General features: G+C 36.9%; 1 protein-coding gene across 7 annotated transcripts in view; it reads right to left on the bottom strand.

The window, feature by feature from the left end:
* SGCD (sarcoglycan delta) overlaps positions 1-15,009 on the bottom strand; it is a 438,990-nt gene that overhangs the window by 176,659 nt on the left and 247,322 nt on the right. For all 7 annotated transcript variants that reach the window (XM_072400493.1, XM_072400495.1, XM_072400491.1 and 4 more), the window contains one exon: positions 2,694-2,827. The gene's annotated coding sequence lies outside the window, so the exon portion shown is untranslated. The remainder of the gene's footprint in view (positions 1-2,693; positions 2,828-15,009) is intronic.

The raw sequence follows: 15,009 nt of genomic DNA, 5'->3' as shown, positions 1-15,009 counted from the left end.
GTGCGAGTCTTGATCAAACTTCACACACTTTGTATACTATTACAAAAAGCAATATGTTAGGCATCACCTGACTGCACATTTATGGTCACCTACAGCCTCAAAAATGCAACTGATGTAAGAAAAAGCCAGATGGTCTGCTTTAAGTAGTTTTGTTCCACCATATGCCTTACATCAATGACAACAAATGGTTAAAGTAATACATTGTGATCTTGCCATCATCGTCTTGATACCGGAACTTTCTGTTATAGGATCACAATGGTTTGTCCCTGTCTGCAATCTGTTCCTGACCTGTGAAGTGAATGTTTCAACAGACAAGCACAGGTAAAAAATAGATGAACTTTACAGAAAGGTCAAAAAGACAAACAGGAACAAATATTTGCCTTTCTTTCTTTCTGATTCAACAACAGAGTATATATAAAATACTTGTAATGTCTAGTATGTGACATTTCACCTTCCTCCTCACAATTGTAGGACTGATAATACACTAATCTGCGTAGGAACACTAAAAACGTCAAGGTGGGTAGAAACCAACAAAAGAACTATAACAGGGAGATTGTGCCTAAAAATATCATAAAGCAGCAACAGCAATGCCCCTAAATGTATTGCGAATTGTGGCCTGCCGAGGAACAGAGGACAGCCATGAATGCCTGACACAGAAGGGGTAACACTGTGCTTAAATTAGGAGATGCAACTCTTTATTCAATAGCAGTTGCCCTTGTCACGTCTGCTAGGGTAGCTGAAGAATTTAATAAGGAATCTTTTAAGCTTGGCTTTCATGGTTATTTTAAGCACTTGCTTACCAATTTAGGTGCACTGGTACAGTTACAGTTTCTGCCTCTTCGTTCCGCCAGGAATTCACCCTCTGTGTTTTTCTCCCAGAACTCCCCCTGATCAGCTACTGAAACTTGTCTCATGTTTCTTATATGAGTTTAATAAATCTATCGTATTGTATGTGCTTCCAATCAAGCACATCTTTCCCATACTCAGATTTTGTATTTTTGCAGGCATTCTGGAGCTCTTGATGCCTTTGTAGACATATTTTTTTTTGTTTTTGATGTTTATTAGTTATCTTGTGGATTATGTTTCAATAGCAGCTAAATGGAGGAAACGTAGGGAAGTCAAACTGAGCAATTCATGGAAAATTTTTAGGAGATCCAATAATTAAGAAAAGATAAAGTTATATGCAAATCTAAGTTCTGTAAAAATAAAGTTTAGTTTATTTCCTTTCAAACCTCCTTGTTTGTCACCAAGGGTGCCAATGACATTACATCCCCAATCCCCATTTATTTCCTTTTATTCCTGGAGGTTATTCCTTAAAAAAAAACTTTTTCATATGTCTTCAGGACAGCATAGGATATGATAGCATTAGTTGCAGGGATGGGTGGTTTCCAATGTCGTTTGGCTTAATTTGACCAAACTTACCAAATGTGGAAAATAACAGAAAGGGTGGAGCTACTGGTGAGTTTGGATCATCATAAACTGGCTTTAATCACTTGCAGTTTTATCTTATATAAGTGCACTGATGACTGATTATGGTTAAGCGCACAATCATACAGCTTTGAGAAAGAACACCCATTTCTGTTGCTAAACAACTCAACAAAACATTGTCCTCAGGTAACTATGTTGGGGATTGGATTGGCATAGCCATCCGTGCAAATGAACGCCAAGCTCAAAGGTTGAACTGATAGAGACCTAGAACATCATCTTCATTAAGTCATAAAACATTGGGCCTCATTTATTAAAGCTCTCCAAGACTGAAGATGATAAACTTTATTTAGTTAAACTGGGTGATCCTGCAAACCTGGAATGGATCTGGTCCAGGATTCAAAACATTTGCTTGCAAATAGCAAATGTCTTTGAAGAAATAATTTCCAGGTTTGCTGGAATCATCAGCTTCACTGATAAAGTGTATCCTCTCCAGCCTCGGACAGCTTTAATAAATCAGGCCCATTGTCCCAATTTGTTATAAAACAGAATAAATAAATACATGTTTGCTAACGAAGGACATACTGTACCTCTTCTTGATTTTCATTGCATTAATTGAATAGAACTATTTTACATAATTTCAAAGAATAGTCAGTTATTCTGGGTAGCAGATATAATTCTAAATCTAGAATATATCAACACCTTGCAGGTAATATCATTAATTTATGTTTAATTTAATTCCATCAGTGATACACAGATAGTGTGGGAAAGGATTAGAACACCTGTCAGGTTTTTTTTCCTCTCTGTATAACCATTTCCCTCACAGTAATAATGGCTTCTCTGGTAAAGCAAAAATATCCAAAGCATGGCATAGAAGTTTTCTCCATTCAGAGAAAATGTTATGAAAAGTGTAGTCTCCCATAATAGGAAACCATTTCCTAAGTAAAGTTTTATTGGACTTGTGAGTTAGAACGTACTGTACACTACGTATATATTTCTACAGATTTCTAGCTACATATATTTGTATGCATTTTTGTTCAAGCTTTTAGCAGACCTGCACAATTTTGAGACTTCTTTTTTTTGCACACTTCTGCTTTGGTCAGGACAATAGTTCTCTGTAATTAGAACACAGGGGAAGTGTAACTCAAACCAGCACCCTCCAATAACTAGATAGAAGATCTGTGCAAAATGAAGGTGGTCCCACATGGACACAAACACTGGAGGGGCCTTTGATTACCCCTTGAGTGAAATGCAATAAAGAACCTTACCTTGATCAGTCCTAATCAGCTTTGGGCAGTATCCGTATCAAAGCATTGAGACACAGGAAAGATGCAGAATACTAGCAGAATTTCTGTGTAAGATGTTTCAGTGTCCCAAGGGTGATGTCTGATATCTGTGCCACCTGCGAAGAAAAGGAAATTCACTTGGATGAGCAAGATAATATTTGGGAACTTACAACTTGGAGCCTGTCCCAAGGGAATTTTTTGTACCAGCTTGTGAGAATAAAATCTCTTAACATAAGAAATACATTTTTCTACATTAACTACAAACCTGAGGGGTAGAACATGTTAGATTTTCTTTTCCTTCATAGGGTCACCTTCAAAGTTCTAGTTATGCGATATAATGATAACCAGGATCAGATGTTATTTAGGTCCTTTATAAACTGATACAATAAAGGTGGAATGCCCCCTCCAGACTTTGCAACAACACATCTATTCTTCTATTGGTGAGTCAGTTCTGATTTTCTGAGTTGAATTGGTTGTGTACAAATACCAGCATGTCTTTAATAAAGTTTGAATAGCTTCAGGATTGGTTTTAAAAGGTATCTTATCCCAAACCTTTGAACCAAATATGTTTTTGTGTGTGTTGAAGTAAATCATACAGGCAAGGTGCATCCACATATAAATTTTGGGTATTTCAGGGACACAATTTATTACACTTCAGCTGCAGTGTTTACTGACTACTTTATGTATTATATATTCCAAGGCCAGTTCCCTCTAAAATGCATGACCACATCTTTCAGGGACGGCTTCCCTGATGGGTATTGCATCCAATTGACAGCTATCATCTAGCCCAGTGTCTCTCAACTAAGGTTTTGTGGAACCTTAGGATTCCTCCAGAGCATGAGAAAATTAGCAATATGTGCCTCTCAGGTCAGTTTAACCAATTAGATTTTAGGCTATCTGTAAGGCCAACGTTCTTCCCACTGGCCAGAAATAAAAGCAGCATTCATCCTACTGACCGTCGAGCTAATGTACTGTGAATTGTGGAAATAGTAATTATAGCAGGGGTTGCCTGAAAAGCAGAACGTTTTTTCAAGTGGTCCCCCCATGTTAAAAAGGTTGGGAAGCACTAATCTAACCTCTTAGTTCTGCAAAACCTGGACAGCTTGTCGCTCTGTGGAGTTGGACAACAAGTTGGACTATAAATTGCCAACAAACAATGAACTTGCACATTCTGCTGTAGTCATTAGAATATAGGGATTATTTATACTCCAAAGACATGTATTTCTACCTAAAGTAAAAAGGGTTTCTCTTTATTTGGTGAATAGGTCTATGTACGGTTTGATTCCCAACAGGATGAGGCATGTCAAGGATTGAATGGCAGCCCAACGGGATCCCAGTCTCTGGTTGGGAACATGCCCCACTCCACTAAAAGCGAGCCTTTTCAGTAGAGCTGCCTTTAGGTCTGGTTTTGAGCAGCAAAAACATACGTTACTGTGTGTAAGGAAGGGTTGCAATTAATCAGTCCAATGAGAACCAGAGATACCACTATAAATATAAGACCTCTCATAGAAAAGACCACACTGTATAGTAAATGTATAAGCAAAGCAAAAAACAGGGTTAAATACCAATGTGGGGTAAATGATTTAAAAAGTTTGAACCAGCTAATGAAAAAAGAGCACAGGTCCACCAGGTCCACAGGCTTCACCCCAAAAATGGAGAAACCCTGGTGAAAGCTTCAAACTGACTTGTTAGAGTTCACACAGAGCTATTGACTCCTTTTCTGACCCAAAGAGATAGTGCTAGGTCAATCAGGAGGCATTTAGTGCTGTTACATGGGAGAAGTAGAGTGCTGGATATTTCATTTTACTCCCGATGGTTGAACAGAGCAGCATGAGTGTGAGGAAAGGTGAATATAGGCAAAAAAATGTTCATATTAATGTTATTAGTATCGACTTTTGCATCTAAAAACAAACATATCAAACAATTTAAAGCACAATTTCCACAGTTAATCCTGTGAGTCCATATCTGCCCTGCTGTAAACAGCTTGAAATAAATACAGCATACTACAGATCATATGGTGGTTCAAAGTCCGCTCAGACATAGTCTAATTTGTTTTTTTTCAGCACTCATTTCATCTGATTGTAATTTATAACTTTGCCTAGGGCCGGATAGAACAAACTATCTATGAATGAAACATCATTGTCTTTGCTGATAGTTGGCGATACCCCAGCATTTACTGCCAACACTTTGAAGAGCTGCTTCTAGCAATATAACTTGTTGGAGATGTATCAGTAGGGTTTACCAAATCCGTGAAGAATGATTTCAAAGATAAAAGAATAGCTGTACCCTTATATCTGGTCCTTTTGTATTTAAACATAGCTCCTCCTTCCCTATCCTGCACCTTTAGCTTCTTTGGAGGCTGAAACGGATATAAATAGTCCAATATTCTTAGTAAGGTGTTGCAGAAACGTGTCACATTATAACAATGAGAAAAACAAATAAAAGTGAATAAATCAAAGGCCAAAAAGACTGTGAACAGTTTTCCAAGTGGATCACAGCATAAAATCAACTTGCTACAAACCTGGACAAATTAAAAGAACAAAATGCAAAAGAAGATTCCCTTTGTAAAATAGTAAGACATGCAGGCATTAAAAATTTCTTGTTGTGTACAAAGTCATGACTTCCACTTTAGTCTTTTTATTCGTTCTTCAATATGATAGGAAGCCAAACAGAGTATAATAGAAAAATGGAATGCATGAATGGGGGTAACTCTGTGTTGACAACCTTTGCTTTTTTTTTTTTCATCCTATGGGCTTTACATGGCCTCTGTAGGTTATAGAAAGTCCTTTCAAATTCCCGGACCTTTTCTTGTGCGTAACAATATACATACAGGATCTGCATCCTGCTTTACAGTGCTACACAATTATTATATTTTACTGTAACTTATAACAAAGCAAGCGTCAATCCACACATGGAGAATAATGCTTTTCCTCTGTGACTTAAATCCTGGCTCAAAAATTGCCTTTTATTCCACCAGATATATAAATATTATACATAATTTGACTGGACCTTTATATGTGAAAACACATTAATTTATTCAAATATATTCCAAAATGTTCCAAACATTGCATTAAATGTTTAATTTGGGTAAAACCCCATTATTGTGTTTTTCTTTTTTTCTATTTGATAAAAAATACATGGTGGATTATAGTACATACATGATAGCAGTGCAATAGCAAATTAACAGATAACTAAAAATGATTTAAACCTAACTATAGTAGACGCAAAAACATTATATACTAAATAGACAAAAGTACAATTTGCACAGGACCTCCAAAGATAAAATGCACACATAATGATGCATTCCATTTAATAATTTGCTTGTATACTTGTGCATTAAATCTTTCTGCAAATAAAACAATTATTCTCTGGCAAATACACAGGCCTTTAGTTTGATACAGAAAACCTGCAGTTTAATTGCTTGTTTTAAATTTCTGTGACTAGAAGAGAAAAAAAAAGCTAAAACATTGCTTTTAATTATGCAAATTTATATCTGTAGAGCCAAATTTGCAAAAAGCAATAGCATTAATTATTTATTTGTTCGATAAAGTGGCAGGCATGTTACCTGGCTAATTGACTGACAGTCTTTCTTAAATATGCTTCTGAATTTTTTCATGCTGTTGTGATAAGATCGTGTTTCCCCCCTGCGCCCCGCTCAGCTGTCACTTTTTTGGAATGTCTGTCACTCAATCCAACAAAGCTACAGAAAAAGGCAAAATAATGGAAGCAGGGAACATGGGGAAATATTCAAATTTGCACATGACACAGTAAACTTGGGAAAGGAAGGAAGCACCCACTTGCAAAAATAAATATATAAAAATGATAGGCTATTAATAAATTCACGAAAGGGAATAGTGAAATGATTTTTATTATTTTAACTATCAGCAGAGACATCACTGTATAGTTAGACTTGAAGAAATGTCCTAATGTTCCAAAACCCAAATTGGAAGACTTTTGTTTGAAAGAGCTGGGATTTAATAATAATATAGGGATGCTAATAATAATAGGTATGTAATTATTACAAAAATAACAATGTCTAAATAAAGCTGAATCTTCAATTTTTGGATAAGGTGAAAGGTTAGAAATTCCGGCAGGTTTTAAAAATTGTTTTAGCCAACAGTTGGGGTAATTTAGAATTGCTGTAGGATTTTTATGGTTGGCGGTGTCTCTGTTGGAGAAATTTATACTCTTGTGCTGGTGATCTGTGCCACCAGGACAGAAAGTGGTCAGAAAGTTCACTTCGTAAAAGTTGACTGTAAATCTTCCAATTGGGGCACCCAATTTGGATAACCCTTTACTCCAGAGAAATTTCCTTTTGCTTGCTGCTGTGTCTCTAGGACAAAAAGTCAGAAAACATTTCACCATTGGGACAGAAGTTCTAATTATTTCCTGCTCTATCCAAAATGTAATTGGGTTGAGGTGCTATTTATTTTTAAGTGCATGATAACACACAGTGACTGAAGCAGGTTACAAATTTAATGTTAAAATAAATCTCCAAGAACTTTTTTTTGCTTCCAGATTTTTCTTAATCTTTAAAGTTTCAAGCCCTGAAACTACCTATAAACCCCCCAAACCATCTTGGTATTGCTAAAGATTTTTGTGATTACATTTTTGGACTATAAGAACCTAATAGCACGCTCTTTTCTACTTATTTGAAGACATTACACAGTGTGACAGCATGGCAGCAATAAAAAAGCTTGCAGTTTTCCTACCGCACAGTCCCTTAATCTCAATAAGCCCAATAGGTGGGAAAGCCTGCACATTAAAGGGGTATGTAACGATAGATTTTTAGTTTTATTGCATCCTGCAGAACATTGTCCCTCTTTTCCTGTGCTCGCTCCATATTTTAGGCAAAACTTAAGTCGAAAAAGATTTCCAATTTCCATGAATATATTTCACTTTTAATAAAAAAAGGTACAGCTGAAATGATGACTTCTTTTACTTTACATTTCTTAGCCTAAAGTGCCAACTGGTGAAAAGGGCGTTTTAGCAACAGTAATGTTTCCTCACAGTCAGTAGTACTTCAATGACCAGATGTGGAAATAAAGAAAATATTAAAGGTAAATGCTAAAAGCACGCTGAATATACGCCAGAATATGCCTCAACCTGGCTGCACCTGCCACCACCACTGAGCCACCCAAGGTCATCTTTGAACAGCTAGTGACCCTACAACTGAAGCTTTAACTTACCACTATTTCCAATTCTAACCTAACTCTAACCTAACAAAATTACCCCTATTTAACATACAACCATCATGAAAATGTGTTCATTCATATTTTGCTATACATTACCTGCAAGCCAATCTATTCAGCAAGAATGACAGGGATTGAAAGAAACTTTAAACTGGTGGGGGAAAAGATGAGCAATTTAAAGATTTTTATAGAAATGTTACACTCCTTTACCTCTGACAATGGTATAATGTGTCCCAACCCCAGTCATTCTCTGGACAATTTAAAAAAATATAAAGGCACAGCAATCAGAGCACTTTCTTTGACAATTTACTATATGCCCTAACAGTAAGAACATTCAACCTACTTAAACCTAATCACTTTTTTTATAATCTTGGCCATAACCCCCAACCCTTGACCACACTTCCAAATTTTAACTTAAACCCTCAAAATCTATACTTTTTGTATGAGTATTGAGCCATCTTGCACTAGGATTAGCATGGAAACAACCACCACCACAGGTACCTACACCAAAAACCAGCACAGGGTTCTTGGTTAGATCCGATGTATGTGATGATTCTCCTAGCTGTTCCATATTACAGGGGTGAGAGAAGTCCCTATTAAATAATAAATTCTATAATTACTCATCTGAACATAAAGTCATGCTAGAAGAAACAAGATTGCAAAGGGCATGTTGAATGGGAAATAAGGGAGGCCTAAACCCTACAGTGGAAAAATGAGCATGTCTGAGAGGTTTGATATCTAACCATATAGAAATTAACTGATGAAGTATATATATACTGACACTGGTAGCCCAGTGGTTTCAATGTCCTGGAAAATGTATGCAGACTGGAGTTCCTACACTGTCCCCACTTAACTTTTAGAATACTTACTGTAAGTACTGAAGCCAGAGATGGCCAGGCAACTGGAATCCTTAGAAGAGATTTTCAATGACAACATACCTAATTCTTTTTTTACAGCTTTCTCTTAATTTACTAGTAATCTTATCTTTTTAGTAATAGTTAACACATTTGTTTACAGGGAATGAATAGAATTTACATGTACTTTTTATTCAACTGTACTTTATTCTACTAACTTTTTATTCTACTTTAGACTATATTGGTTTGTTCATGTTTAGTTGGGTAAATATATATATTTTTTCATATGAATATTTTATACTGCCATTTCAAGACAGTTTATTGTCCTTGTCTACCAAGCTAATCATAGCTGCTTTGCGGCCTGAAAATAGGCTCTTTACAAAGCTCCACAGCTGACATCTTAACCTTCTCTGTCTGCCTCTTTCTAATGGCACTCACATTGAGGGAAATGAACTTTTGTTGTGCTCTCACTATAAAACTTAGAGCACTAATTCCATCAGCAGCAAGGTAATCAATGTGTGTTTGATTATAAAAGCCTAAAACAGAACATAAAATGTGTAAACAGTCTACAATGTAGACTGGACAAAAAATTCTGTACTAGTATCACAATGGGGTGTAATAGTGGGTACCTAGACTGGGACATCAAAATGGTCAGAAACAGCCCTGCTTTATGTTACTTTAGGAAAATTATTGGGCCAATAGCATATCATCTGACCAAAGACAAAATTCTTAGCCAATGGTCTCCTCGGGAGAACCTAGTAGGATTGCAGGATCAGACAGTAAGCAACTTATATATAATTATATAAAAGTATTACGTTTTTGTATATATATATATATATATATATGTATATTATATATATATATATATATGACTTCTTGATAACTGGGTCCATTTTTCGGATCCAACTGGGTCCAATAAGGCCCCAGAAATCAAATCACTGTTACCTTAACAAAAAACTTTTTTTTGTGAACATTTTAATGTAAACTTGAATCGCTGAACAAGCCCCAATTATGCTAGTTAGCATGTACCCTATCCTCTGTGCATACATCTCTCAGCTCCTTGAGGATAGCTTAGGGGGCTTCAAGGGTATGGAACTGTTAGGTCAGACACAGACTGGCAGATGGCTACACAAGAACAACAGGTGGAGAGACATCTGTTAGTTTATTGCAGCACACATGTTTAATAACATCTATCATTTTCCTTACTGAGAACTAAGTGGAGATTTTTCAACTAGTCATATATCCGTGAACAATAAAAAGCACTTCAGATGGGTTATTATTTCCCTTACAGTATCCTTAAGTGGTCCATCCAAACTCCACCAGTGTGATGTTTCAGGTAGTGGGCTGGACTTTGTATCCTCCTTTGTCTTTCCATGGGTACTATTTAAACAATCCGAACAAAGATATATTTTTGTAACATTTAGAAATTATGATTCATCTACACAGAAATACTGAATGACAGTCTACTGTCTAGAGGTACAAACTTTTTTGTCATCTGCACTTCCTCAATAACTCAAACAATGCCACCCTCAAGGGGTCCTTGCCTCCCTGCCAGGTTCTACAATCTCTTCATATTTTGCATTGGTAGCTCACATTACCATGTTATAGGTCACTTAAAACATATATCAGGGAAATATCAAAAAATATTGTTCAGTTTTAAGGATGCTGCAAGTACAAAAAGTACAAATCTCAAAAGTGACCAGTAAAAAATGCATTAATCGCCTGTTATTGGCTAATAATACAAAATGTTTTTGTGGTACCCTGCTCAGTTTTCTTTTACTAAACTACTCATACCCACATACTTTTCCAACTCAACAAAAGTCTAATCATTCTGTAGTTTCAAGATAGGAAAAAGGAGGGCTAAATATTATTGCGATAACACAGAAACTGTGCACAGTGCACGACAACTCCAAATTTTTGTAGCAAGTGAAGCAAGTAAAAGTTAATTGTTGGGGTTTACATACACTTTAACCCGTTGGCCTAGGTAGACTTTAACACATTTTTGTTGTACCAGAAAGGTTACTTATACACATGCAATGTTCTTGTCCGATACCTGGCTCAGGGCTGATATCGGACGAGAATCTTGCGTTGTGTACAGTGCTCATCATCCATCATCCAAACTGTCCTGGCGGATCCAATGACGATAGATGTCAAGCGATCGTAATGCAAGTGATGGAAGAGAGTGCAGCGAGGTGCTGCTCCGCCGTTCTCTCCCCTCCCCTCTCCATAGAGCAGAACGGTGCTCTACGTACAGCACTTATTCATGCATCGTGCAATCGTTTGTCGCTGGAATGGATCGTGAAAGATACAATTATTGCACGTGTGTACATAGCCTAAGTAAATATGTATCCAACTAAATCAATCCACAGTATGTACACTTAGTACATATTACCATGCTGTTTCAATGATGATTATTGTTATTATCATTATTTTGTATACTGTCGTGTTAATCTGCAAACTCTTTCAGTGGGAAGAGTAGAATGGCATATGGAAACAAAACAAACAGACGGAACACTCTGTCTATATGTATCTATAGTATAGAGCTGTCATTTATAATGTCACAATATGTCTATAACATTATAGAGCTTCTCTCACATTTTGCTTTTTAAGTAGATGCAGCTATAGAGTCGGTTAGGGTGAAAACTGACATCCATCAAAGTTAATGTTTCAAAATAAAATACTGTATTTGTGATTTCTGATCTTTTCAACTACTACTTGCAAAGGATTTGTTCTACATGGTCCAAACCTGGCGTAGTCAGTTTTAAGTCAAGGTTCACTATTGGTAAGGTTTTCTATTAGTAAATCCTCCATCACCTGAGCACAAAGTGTTGGGTTAAATATTTATCCTACTACCTCTAAGAGCGACCTCTAACATATTGCCTTACCCAGGGTCACACTGCCTCCTCCTGCGAATGCCCCTTTACTTCTGGGACATACCCCAGCTATGCTGTACATTACAGCACACCCACAGAAATCAATGTCAGGGCAGGGCAGTTGTACACCAAAAAGAAGGTAGCATTGCACAGAAGGCAACATTGGGTAAGGCTGCATGGTGAAGGTTACTGCTAGTGGAGTTAGAATAAAGATAAGAGTTAGTGAGAAAAAAGTGGCAAAGTGAAGATCACTAGAAGAGGAGGGAAAGTAAGTATGTAACACATCACTCTCACTGAAAGGCGGGCAAATAGTGAACTTTGAGCTTGTTTTTTTAACTTGTCATTTTACCTAAAACTAGAACAGTATGTTAGGATTTGGTAGGGACCTCCGGGATAAACAGCTCACTGGCTTAATATTGTTATGGAACTTTCCCAATCCACTGATGTGCTATTTAGCTGCTCTGTGCAGTCACAAGTCATTTTAACTTTATTTTATAAGTAATTTAATAGTTTACATAGAGCTTTTGACCCTCCCCATGTGAAAGTTCTGGGTATTTTCTTCACATCTGAATGGATGTGAACAGTGCTTTTTGTAAGAAAAAAGGTGCTGGAACAAACATTCTGGTATTCCTCCAGATACTGCCCCCCCCTTCAGATACTGTGCCAGACCTTTCCCCCAGAGATCACTTCATACAATGTGAGGAAAAGAGAGTAAAGAAAGCTTTTATGAGGGCTTTAGAGTTGTAATTCCCCTTTACCTTTTCGGCAGCCCAGCTGGCATGTATCACTGCACTGGGAGCAGAATGCTCTGAATCACTGTGTCGGTTGGAAATTGTCCGGCACATTTAAACAACCGACCCTCCTCAAATGTTGTCACAGATCACGCAGCTTACACGCACGCTGTACGTGATGGCACTTCCTAAGCACTTAGGCTGCTCAGCCACTGTCAGGTATTGAAGCATGCATGTGGAGTTTGTATTCACAGGCTTAGCTGTCATTTTCACCGACAGCTGTTCCCCTTCCCCTTCAAGACTTTTACGGACTTGGAGAATCCTTCAAAAAAAGGTGCCGGAACTCAGTTCAGTTGTGTACAATGGGAAAGAAAGTCCTGTGTAATAAATACATGAATACGTAAGTATAGCTGGGGATAGAAGGGAAAAAGTAAAGCTATTGATTTGATCTCTATGGGTAAATCATTGTCTTCCTTTTAAGTATATCCAAAGCCAAAGAGTAGAAAATGGCCAAAACTCCTGCAAGGTATTATACTTTGTTATGTTGGGAAGATTTAATTTGACGGCCTGTACTATAGACAGTAAAGAAGTAAAGTCATGTAGATTATCCAATTAGATAGATAATCTGGTTAGCACTGGTTGTTCATTCATAGACTTGTACATAAAATCTAACTGTTGCATAGAACAGCAAAGCAGGGAACAGAGCATTCATAAAAACACATCATGATATTAGGTCCTATAGTGCTTTCTAGTAGGGGGGGGGGGGATGCAGCCGAGTGCCTTCCTTATGTCCTCCCATCTCAATATACAAGACAATGCAGCACAAGCTCTTTCTACTGTCCCTGTAAACAATTACCAACAATCATTTCAAGCAACAATTATTGAGCGTTTGTGCATAGCTTAGCACACATTGGGAGGAATAATTCAAGCATAACTCTTTTACACACAGATCTAAAAATTACGGGAAAGACCATAAATCTCATTTAAATCATGTATCTAATGCCTTCAATTTCAAGATGTCTGAGCCATTACATTATAAATATCAAATTATTCCCTATAGAAAAGACCTGACGTTAAGTGCAATTCACAGCATAAACACTTGTCTTCATTTCCCTCCTGTGTTTGATGAAGAAACTCTAGGAAGTTTCCACAGCTCCATGTGTTCTCATTAATGTCAAACACCGTATGAGAACTCTTAGCGGAGCTCATAAGCCCCTTGGCACAACAAGACCTCCAAATCTCTGTACACTATCATTTTATTTAAAACCTGCCATTTCAAATATAAAGGATTGTTTAAAAATGGAGGCGTCTTCAAGTGTACACTTCAGGTAGAAATCTTTCAGGTTTTGCAAATACTGCTCAATACCCTGTAATTTCCTCTATGTAGAATTAAGGTCAAAAGCAGTTACTGAAACCTTTCAGCCACTCCAAAATATCCAGTCATGTTTTATTAGAAGGATGAATCTGACTTCTGCCAGTGGATATTTTTCACAGTGGAAAAAACTTTTCTGGTTTAGCTTAGTTACAGGTAATTGTGTAAAACCTTTGTATTTCCCACAATACAACAATAAACACAATCCAATACAAACAATACACAACGGCAAATGAGAAAAAATCTACATTAAGTAAGAAAATCCTTTTAGACAGTTTTTACTGGAACAGGTGTCCTCATTGGAAGATTTGCCAATACCTTTAGATCATGTGGCAACTCAAAAAATTGGTTTTACCATCACTTGGTACCATATGTCTTGGAGACCATGATCCCTCCAACAAGATAATAGATGAAAACAACAAAAAAAGCAGTTGGGAGTTCTTATCCTTTTCTACTTTATTAAAATGAAAAAAAGAATACATTTTGGCTATACATACACTATAATTAAGAGACACTAAAGTGATTTAAATGTACCCATGCAGTCAGCTTCAGATATGTGAGGTTTATATTGCTATCAGTGTCACCAGCAAAATAAGAAATCTATCACAAAATATTCCCAATGGGGATACAGACAGAAAAAAGAGACTAAATTTCACCCCTTCCATCTATAGCTAAAAATATTTTTTGGCTAAAATTTTGTTTTCCTAAAAAAGGAAAAAAAACAGGTAATCGTAAGAAATGAACAATGGGAAGCAATTGTTTGTAATTTAACTAAACTGCACTTTGAATACCAAAACAAAAACATGTGAGAGTTACTACTAAAATGATTTTATATATGGTGGAAAAGAAATCTGATGCACACGTGCCTAGCTTAACAGATGTTCCCAAAGTTCCCCTGTGACAATGAAAGCTTTAATAGTGCAGACAAACAGGAACAAAACAGACAGTAACCTGCCCTGAAATATAATATCAAATCTGTCTGAAGAGTAGAGATAACCTTTAGACCATAAAGATAGTTGCCTTAGGCTAAAAACTGAAGTTTTCTTCAAATGCTTTATAATTGAGACCATGTCCCTAGAACTGATCCTTACCACCTATAAGCCCAATGGCCTTAAACAAGACACTTTTTACTGACAAAAACACTTTTTATACAAGTATATAACAGTAGCTGCAGTGTTCTTTCTCCCCAGACATTTTTTTCAGCCGGGTGGTAGGAAGCTGTAGCCGGGTGGTAAAAGAGGGGGTGTGGCAAAACACGGCAAAATTAGTGCTCCCA

This window comes from Pyxicephalus adspersus, chromosome 2 (genome assembly GCF_032062135.1).
Source record: "Pyxicephalus adspersus chromosome 2, UCB_Pads_2.0, whole genome shotgun sequence".
Classification (NCBI taxonomy): domain Eukaryota; kingdom Metazoa; phylum Chordata; class Amphibia; order Anura; family Pyxicephalidae; genus Pyxicephalus; species Pyxicephalus adspersus.
This window is presented reverse-complemented; position numbering and strand designations above follow the sequence as displayed.